The sequence below is a fragment of the Tachypleus tridentatus genome, unplaced genomic scaffold (assembly GCF_004210375.1).
Source record: "Tachypleus tridentatus isolate NWPU-2018 unplaced genomic scaffold, ASM421037v1 Hic_cluster_2, whole genome shotgun sequence".
NCBI classification, from domain to species: Eukaryota; Metazoa; Arthropoda; class Merostomata; order Xiphosura; family Limulidae; genus Tachypleus; species Tachypleus tridentatus.
In genome coordinates this window covers 30,099,136-30,109,486 of record NW_027467782.1, presented here as the reverse complement: position 1 = coordinate 30,109,486, position 10,351 = coordinate 30,099,136, and the positions used below count along the sequence as shown (strand labels likewise).

At 34.3% G+C, this 10,351-nt stretch overlaps 2 protein-coding genes across 5 annotated transcripts in view; one reads left to right on the top strand and one right to left on the bottom strand.

Moving 5' to 3' along the window:
• LOC143243032 (prolyl 4-hydroxylase subunit alpha-1-like) overlaps positions 1–10,351 on the top strand; it is a 273,473-nt gene that overhangs the window by 164,326 nt on the left and 98,796 nt on the right. The window lies entirely within an intron of this gene.
• LOC143242692 (prolyl 4-hydroxylase subunit alpha-1-like) overlaps positions 1–10,351 on the bottom strand; it is a 160,875-nt gene that overhangs the window by 130,531 nt on the left and 19,993 nt on the right. The window lies entirely within an intron of this gene.

Genomic DNA, 10,351 nt, shown 5'->3' with positions numbered 1-10,351 from the left:
TTCACAATAAAAAGAATACAACATTAAAATCTTTGCAACTTCTCTTTGTTGACATGAAAATGACATAAGAATGTCGAAATGTTGTTCTTCACTTTACTTTACTTAAAGTTTCAATACTCGTACCAGCCATCTTGATAATACATTTTTACTTCAAGTGGGTTTTTCGTTATCACGGACAATAAATAGTTATTAAAAACAGGACTAGCCATAAAAAGAGATTTCACACATGTTTTGGTATCTGTGTAAAGTATTGTAACATTGTATTCATTTCAATCGTAAATACTCCATTTTATTACAGACATTAGAGTAGCCTATTTTTCGGAAAGTTAGTGTTAAAATTCCGTAGTTTTTAATGTCGATAATGATTTCAGAGATATAACATGAAATAATTCAGAAATGAAATAAATTTTATAATATTGTTCAGATTGTTGGAACAAAAGAAATTTCTGTTTAAAATTAACTTTACTAGAGTATTGCTTCATACAATTTCACATAAACCTCGTTCATGCGAATGTATATAAATAATTTGTGTATCTGGTAAAAATAAAAATAAAATTTATTTACTGTTGCGTTTTCTATTATTTACAGGGAGAAAAAACAATCTTGTATTATTTGGGGGTTATGTTACAAGTTCATGAAAAAATTACCACACGGAGTATTATATAGATATTAACGACTTTCAAGGTTTCTGTGTTAAATATTTTATTGTTATAGAAGAAATTCCCACTTTTCATAGTTTGGACCAACAGAAAGAATTAATTCATTGAATATTTATAAATGAAAAAACGATTTCAAATAATAGCATAAACATGGAAATGTCTGATCATGTGTCAAATATTCAACATAGTTCTTGTGAAAAGATGACTTTGTGGAGTCATGTTCAGAAAATAGAACTTTCTGTATTCCAGATACGAACTATTCAGATAATATCATCTATTCAGAAGCTTCACACGAACCATCTTCCAAAGAAAAGGTAGCCGGACAAAAACTGACAGAAAAATATGATACTCTGGGCCGAATTAATGTAGAGGAGACAGACAAATTATCAGTTGTAGTTCTTTCGACGATGCGGATTTTCGACAAGATTTAGAAGATGAATTAAATAACTTATGCAGCGAATTGACCGAACAGGACATAGCCCAAGTCGAAACGGTTTTTCGTAGCCACAAAACATTTGTGTTTGTGTGCCAGTGTCTGGCCAATCTGTAGTTGAATAAACCAGAGGAAGAATGACAGGTATCCCTGACCTGCTGTTTGATAAAGGAGAAACGAGAACACGAACTCAACGAAGACTGAAACTGGTCCTCGCCGAGAAAGGCACATGTTTCATTCTTTGGCATGATGTCATTGACAATTTGACGAACTACGAGGCCCAAGATAATACTTTTCACACCATGTTCCTTTCCACCGATCACAGCCAAATGGGTGGTTTCAGTTTCGAAAACAAAACAGCTGCCAGACAGTTTCACGAACAAGTCGACCTACTGACGTCGGATCCTCTCAATATTTCTTTATCCGTTCCTAAAGATAAAGGGAAAAATTCCAGGAAGTTGGAAAAGTAAAGTTACCCCAAAATGTGATATTTCTCTTCCTTGCTGTTTCGAACACGTCATAAGTATTGATATTAGAGACAAAGAGCAATTCTATACTAACCAGTTTTAGAGTAGAAATAGGTTTTTTAAAAGACAAACCATCTCTCGAGATGCTACCTTCGGACTATAGTTAATAAAATTATGTGTCAACTTTCTTTTAAGAACTTTATATAGAACACAGCAGTATAAATGAATTTCGTGTATATACACACTTTTATAACAAAATGTAGACAACATTAACGACACGTAAACCGCTAATAATAATTCGCTCTGGTAATAACAGATTTTGTGTTGTTGAAATATTGTAGAACACATTTCTTTATTTGCAGGCAGAAATCCTTATTAATATTTTAAACCTGAAATTGCTAATGTGTTTTCTTATATGTTGTAGAATTCACTAAGACTTAAATCACACAAAAAAACGTGACATTTGTAAATTACTTTTAATTAACTTCTATGTTTGGTGACAACGCTATTTTTATATGGAGAGTGAACCTGAAAATATGTGTGCACACGTGTATGTACTGCAATATAACGACAAAAACCCTTAAACCAATTTTTTTAGTAGATATTACATCCTTTGAATTTTTTTTAAACTAGTTTCTTCAAATATCGGAATTTTTTCTTTGATACCAACTTTCGCGAGTCATGTTCTCTGTCATTACCAATTTTCGTGAAACAAGCTTCCTTCCTTTATAAAAATAATATGCGACAACTATGTGTAGTTAGAATACAGACAGTTTTATATAACATTTTATGATTAATTAGTTAGTTAGATCTGATGATCAAGAAATTTCTTAAGTTACTTAAGTTAAAACTCGTAACGATTCTTAATTTCTTGTGTTTTTTATAATAACAGACCTTGAAATTTAAACCAATAGTGTTATGGTAGAGATACTAAAAATAGCACGAACTTTATGTTGTACAATGAATTATGGTTCAAAAAGAAAAGGAAAAAAAACTTTAATTAAATAATTTGGCCTTACTGTTTGCTATCGTCAAACTGTATTACATACGTCTTCTAAAAATATGTGTAGTTGATATATACGTGAATAGACGCCTTTTATCCGAGTTAACTTTTATTAGTTTATTATATCTTAGTACAGAGCCGGGGTTGTTTTAAGGGACAGAATCCAATATTTCCATCAATCTGACAGTGTTATTGTTATTATATGAACGTATAACTACTTATACTGTTTTTGTTAAAAAAAGTTTTAAATTGTTGAGACAAACATAATTTATGTGGCTTGTACGTCACTAAAAGTTAACTACGTTGAATAATTTTATTCCAGGATCTTTACTGGTTTGTGCCATCTTCTTTTTTAAATTTTATTTTGTACATTTATACATTAGATATGGAAATGGTGCTTGCATTGTGATCGCTACATATATTTACTTCGTTCTATATTAAACCTCAGCTAAGACTTTTCATTTATCAATAAATTTTCACCTGACAAATATTTAGCGATCTGCAGATAATTTGTTCACCGAAGAAGACAGGAAGAGCTAAACATCCATTTCTTTTCTTTGTATAACGTTTACACAACCAGTTCCCCCAATCATCAGGTGTCTGAATTACATTCACAAACTACTCACTAAAAGCATCGTCGATTTTCTGTGTAGCATCTGTTAAAGCAAAGCTGTAAAAGGATTTATTTTCATTTTCTTACGTTAATAATCGGAGCAGAAGATGAATGTGTGGTGAAAAAAAGAAAAAGTTCGCAGAATTTTTCAGCTTGAAGTGACACTTATCTGAGATAGTTCAGTGGAAACCACTGATAATTTGTGAAGAGAATTTATTAGACTCGTGTCTGTACTTCATTAAAGAATACTTTCTGTGTAACGGAAACAAATTTTTATTCAGAAAAAAGTGAGTAAACCTAATACATGAGAAACACTCAAGAATCTGAAAATGTATCAGTGAAGTATTCGAGGATAAGACCTCATCGCACTAACTCAGAGAATAGTGTATTTTTACCTTTTCTGATACACTAAGGTATTCTTGATTTTTGATATACAGTGGCACCTCGGTTCTTGATAAACTTCGAAAACTGAATTAATTTTTCTCATAAGAAATACTGTAAATTAAATTAATCAGTTACAGACCTCCAAAAATTACGAATTATGAAGCATTTTAAGTAAAATATTGCTTATTTATACCTGTATAATAATACTTACATGCATAAAGTCAACCACAAAAACTATAAACACAATAAATAAAACAATAAATGAAAATTTAACTGCACTTTACCTGTGCTGAGGGGAGCTGATGGCGTAAGTGAAAGGTGGAGAGTAAGAGGGTTATTATTGTTTGGAACGGGAATAACCTTCCATAAAAACGTCAGGTAACTCTCCTTCTGGGGTTCTTTCTCTTTTCTGTCTCTTTGCACCGCTGCAAACTGCTTGAGACTTACTGGACCTATTTCTCACTAAAATCTTGTCTAATGTGGTTTGTTTCTGCCTGCATTTTAAAATGTTTCTGAAGTAAGATATGGCATTGTTATTGAAAAGTTTTATGCTGCGGTTTCCTACAGCTTTGTCAGGGTGAAATTTTTCCACAAAACTTTGTAACTCTCTCATATTTCCACACATTTCTTTGATCAGTGAAGGCGTGCACTTCGTAATCTGAGGGTCGCGGGTTCGCGCCCGAGTCGCGCCAAACATGCTCGCCCTCCCAGCCGTGGGGGCGTTATAATGTTACGGTCAATCCCACTATTCGTTGGTAAAAGAGTAGCCCAAGAGTTGGCGGTGGGTGGTGATGACTAGCTACCTTCCCTCTAGTCTTACACTGCTAAATTTGGGACGGCTAACACAGATAGCCCTCGAGTAGCTTTGTGCGAAATTCCAAAACAAACAAACAAATAGACATGTCACCACAACAATTTACCGTTAAGCCTACATATGCGTTATTATCAACACAGAATTCTTTAGATTTATTTTCTCTGGTCAAAAGTTTGTTTCTCAGCGGCAAATCTGTTTGTATGTATATGTGGGGGGGGGGGGGGAGGCACAGGCAGCCCGTAAAAAAAAAGATTTGTCCTTAACAAATAAATTAAACTCGTCAGTAAAGAGAAATGATGCTAATCGAAGTTCAAATCTGTTGCTAACATTCGGTTTCAGAAACTAATTAAACAATCACATTTTGATCTTGTTGTTAAAGGTTTCCACATTGTCCGATGTTTCGGGGCCCAATATGGCCAGGTGGTTAAAGCGCTCGAATCGTAATCTGAGACTTGCGGTTTCGAATACCCGTCGCACCAAACAGTTTGCCATTTTAGTCCTGGAAGCGTTATAATGTGACGGTCAATCACACTATTCGTTGTTAAAAGAGTAGCCCAAGAGTTGGTGGTGGGTGGTGATAAGTAGCTGTCTTCCTTTTAGTTTTACTCTGCTAAATTAGGGACGGCTAGAACAAATAGCCCTCGCGTTGCTCTGCATGAAATTCAAAAACCAAACAAAAACCAATATTTCCTTGAAGTTCACTATTCTTCTGGCGCTGCATGGCCAGGTGGTTGCGCTTGACTTGTAATGCGAGGGTCGCGGGTTCGAATTTCCATCTCACCAAACATTTTCGCCCTTTCAGCCGTGGGGCATTATAGTGTCCCGATCAAAACCACTATTCGTTGGTAAAAGAGAAGCCCAAGAGTTGGCGGTCAGTGGTGATAACAAGCTGCCTTCCTTCTATTCTTACACTGCCAAATTAGGGACGGCTGGTACAGTTAGCCCTCGTGTAAATGTGCGCGAAATTCGAAAAAGAAAACAAAAACCAATATTTCGTTGAAGTTTTCTATTTTTCTACCTAAAGTTAAAGCTTAACTTCAAGGCCACTTATTAACGAGTGTTTTATATCTTGAAGATTATGAAGTGTTTGTTTATTATGATTTATATGTTTATTGTAGAGCATATTCAGCGGGGTATCCACCGTTTTGAAAGTCGATACACTTCTCTGTCCCACTGTGGATCTTTTATAAAGTGAATGGAGTGATTTGTTTGTTGTTAAACGCGATGTTTTGTGAAGGGCTATTTGTATGCTGTTGAAGGTTTTTAAAGTTCGAATTTTACCTTATATGTGCTATCATAATCGTTATCACTTGCAGCATTCAAATCAATAAAGGATACATTCTACTTAAGTTGGTTACTTTTGTTGTGTTTGAGAAACGAGCTTTTGTTGAAAACGTGCAAAGTGTCTTAGTTTGTTTCTCTTTACACGTCCCTCCCAGTGTCATACAAGTATGTCTGCGGACTTGCACCGCTACAAACCGGGTTTCGATACCCATTGTGTAGCTTTGTGTTTTATTCCAAACAAGCAAGCAATTAAATCTTTAGGCGTAGTATGTGAAAAAAACAAAAGAAATTTATCACGTGACTGACTGGACAGTGGTCAGCGTTCTGAACTGTGAATCGGAAGTCTTACAACTCGCGGCATGTTGCCTTAAAATCGCGCCTCGCACTTTGGGCGTGTGTCAAAAGAGCGACATTGAAATTACATTATTAGAGTGGCTCAAGGGCTGGATGTTAGCGCTGTTGTAGCCACTTTAAAATTAGGGATTACTAACCCAGATAGCCCTTGTAAATATCCGAAACAAACTAAATTATTTCTTTCAGTGGCCATTCCCTACACACGTCTGGTTGTGGAGTTGATTATGCGCTTTGACCCTCACTGAGCTGAGACCCCGTTGCCTTTCGACTCTGAGATTTCACTGACCCCTATGCTTTTGGGCGAAGTCTTGATGGGAGATAAATCGCTTGAACTTGTCGGGTTTTAAAAGACTTTTATAAAAGCAGTCTTTACGTGTCAAATTGTTTGGATAGTTTTCAATAGCGGCTGTTTGAACAAGTATGCACGAAATATTTCTATTACCTAAATTACTGAGACAAAACTAGACCAGTTTGACTGTTGTCTCTTGGCGACATATATTTCATTATAGTTTTACTTTTATGAGACTTTTAATTTGTTTTAAGTTCAAATTCCTTTAGTAACAAGTTTCTCCAGTGTAGCTGTTTACATGTAACACCAATCAAATATTACTTTGTTATTATATGGTTACAAGTCTTATTGTACATTGTAGGTTATTAGTGGCGTGTTAGCAGTTGTCAGGATTTTTGAGATTGGAAGAAATATTTTTATCCTGGCATTGATTACGTAAATCAAATTGTAAAAAAGTTATAATATAATTGTTTAAAATTAATTGATTAAAATCAATCAAGCATGTCTTCATTCGTTGAATTTCTCTTTATATGATTTATTTTTGTCGTACTTTGGTCTCTAAGTGTTTCGGTCTCGTTCAGGCCAGTCGAAAGGTTGTACAAAGTAAATATAGGCAGCGATTGTGTCTTAACTGTACTTTTCAGGTACTACTTTTGTTATCTTGGTTAAAATTCTTACACCTAGCTCCTGTCAGTACACTTTCTAAAGAATGGCATGTGTGAGGTTGTACAAAATGAGTTGAAGTAGTCATTAGGTCTTGACTGTACTTTTCAGGTACTACTTTTTGTTATCTTGGGTTAAAAATCTTACACTTAGCTCCTGTCAGTAAAGTTTTAAATATGGCTTCTATAAGGGCTGAAACTGGTAAAGCAACCAAAGAAAGCTTGTTACACCATCAAACTTGATGCTTCGCGTGAAGGGCCCTTTAAAAGAAATCCAAAATACTTAAGCAACCCGTAGGTCTTCAAATTTCCAGGTCGACAGCGGTTATATGAATGCCGTAGGTGAATTTCATTTGCTCGTCAGCTCATCGTTGTACAAACGGTTTCTTTAACGACACTATAATAAACATGAAATGTAACTGATTTTACTCGCTGGTTTTAGGCAGAAATATATAATTGCTCAATATGATAAAATCAGTTGGACTAACGGTTGTGCTCACTTGTCTCTTGTTAAATGCAAAGCTACATAACGGACTATATTTGACTGTGCCCACTGCTTATCGAACTCCGATTTTATCTTGATGAGCCTGTAAGATTACTTCTGTGTTAGCGAGAGCCCCCATGCTTGTGGACAGTGTAAGAACTTGAAGACTATGTTAATATAAGCCTTTACCTCGTGCAACTAACTATTCACGTAATGTAATATACATCTTCAAGAGAATTTTGTGAACTTGTCTGGGAGCTGTAAATTCGAATAACCCTTCAGTGTCATATAATCAAGGTATTTAAGTTGTACCTGTAAAAAAAAGAAGGGCTGGCGAAACGACAAGTAAGTAACTGAACAGGAATATTAAACAAATATTTGGAAGTACTTACTTGGATTGGAAAAGTTGTTTCTGTCTTATATGGAACGTGAACGAGAAGATAGGTGTTAACCTTAAAGTTGATTTGGCTCTAATAACGTCAACAAAAAACTCATTGAACGTTTGAAACCTGTGTCACAAGAATATCGCTGTCGTGCAAGATTCGAATCTTCGTTCCAGACTTTTCTTCAAAACCAGCAGTTAACGTGAATTATTTTTCGTATTTAATCAGCGATAACAGGAATAATTATGTGGATACAGATAATTAAGATTTATTTCCCTTTTGTTTAAAATCGTAATTCTATTTTCTGATATCTTTGTACCGATATCGCCTTGAAAACATACTGTTTATCAGTATTGTAGGGTCAATACTAACTAACTCTTACTGTTATTTTTAGCCGCGGCATAGCGGCTCGGAGAACAGTTCTGAATTGCTGTTGTTTTTCTTTAAGCCAAACGTTTAACTCCCAGCTCCGTCATTTCTTGATGTATTTGAGATTTAATTGCAGTTTTGAACTCAGAAGGTCAAACCCTTTCGACTGACGTATTTGGTAACGTCTAAAGTCTCGTAGGTGGATTTACTCTAATCGTGCCTAAAAGAATTTCTATTTGAGGGTAGGCTGGTAGGTAACGTGCTGAGTAATAAAGTTGAATCGGGTTGTATGCTTGGTATTGCCTGTAAAGAAAATATAGCTAATAAATAGACTAGTAGAATATCCGTGTCTAAAAGTGTTCCAAATGTTGTGGATATTAAAGATTCCTTCTTATTTATTTTAGTAACCTTTAACTTTTAGGAGCAGTTCAATAACGCAATGAGTTATTCGTAGCGTACTAGGTTGATACTGTATTTCCTGCTTATCCTAGAATTTCCAGTTCATCAATTCGAAAATAAATATTGGGTTATTACAAATGGTTACCATTGTTGTTTGTTATGAAACACAAAAATTCACAAAGGGCTATCTGTGTTCTGCCCACCATGGGTATCAAAACCCGGTTTCTTGTGGTATAAGTCCGCCGACATACCACTGTGCTACTGGGGGAATCACAGAGGGTTCTTGCCTTCATAATATTTATCTTTTGCCATTACTAGAAAAACATACAATGACTTCAGAATATTTTTCACGGTATCACTGATTATTAGATACCACTTAGGAGAGCTAATTATTCGAATATTTTAGAATAAGCCGTTGTTTACAGTTATAACTCTTGAGTGTAAATTATAGAACAGGCTTTTCATTACAGTTATAGCTTTGAAGATGAGTTATCATTTCGAGAATGATACCTGTAATATTACCCCACCTTTAAATAATGTAAAAACGTCATTTGTTATGAACATTTTTTCACAATAAAAAGAATACAACATTAAAATCTTTGCAACTTCTCTTTGTTGACATGAAAATGACATAAGAATGTCGAAATGTTGTTCTTCACTTTACTTTACTTAAAGTTTCAATACTCGTACCAGCCATCTTGATAATACATTTTTACTTCAAGTGGGTTTTTCGTTAGCACAGACAATAAATAGTTATTAAAAACAGGACTAGTCATAAAAAGAGATTTCACATATGTTTCGGTATCTGTGTAAAGTATTGTAACATTGTATTAATTTCAATTGTAAATACTCCATTTTATTACAGACATTAGAGAAGCCTATTTTTCGGAAAGTTAGTGTTAAAATTCCGTAGTTTTTTAATGTCGATAATGATTTCAGAGATATAACATGAAATAATTCAGAAATGAAATAAATTTTATAATATTGTTCAGATTGTTGGTACAAAAGAAATTTCGGTTTAAAATTAACTTTACTACAGTATTGCTTCATACAAGTTTACATAAACCTCGTTCATGCGAATGAATATAAATAATTTATGTATCTGGTAAAAATAAAAATAAAATTTATTTACTGTTGCGTTTTTTATTATTTACAGGGAGAAAAAAAACAATCTTGTATTATTTGGGGGTTATGTTACAAGTTCATGAAAAAATTACCACACGGAGTATTATATAGATATTAACGACTTTCAAGGTTTCTGTGTTAAATATTTTATTGTTATAGAAGAAATTCCCACCTTTCATAGTTTGGACCAACAGAAAGAATTAATTCATTGAATATTTATAAATGAAAAAACGATTTCAAATAATAGCATAAACATGGAAATGTCTGATCATGTGTCAAATATTCAACATAGTTCTTGTGAAAAGATGACTTTGTGGAGTCATGTTCAGAAAATAGAACTTTCTGTATTCCAGATACGAACTATTCAGATAATATCATCTATTCAGAAGCTTCACACAAACCATCTTCCAAAGAAAAGGTAGCCGGACAAAAAAACTGACAGAAAAATATGATACTCTGGGCCGAATTAATGTAGAGGAGACAGACAAAAGTATCAGTTGTAGTTCTTTCGACGATGCGGATTTTCGACAAGATTTAGAAGATGAATTAAATAACTTATGCAGCGAATTGACCGAACAGGGCATAGCCCAAGTCGAAACGGTTTTTCGTAGCCACAAAACATTTGTGTT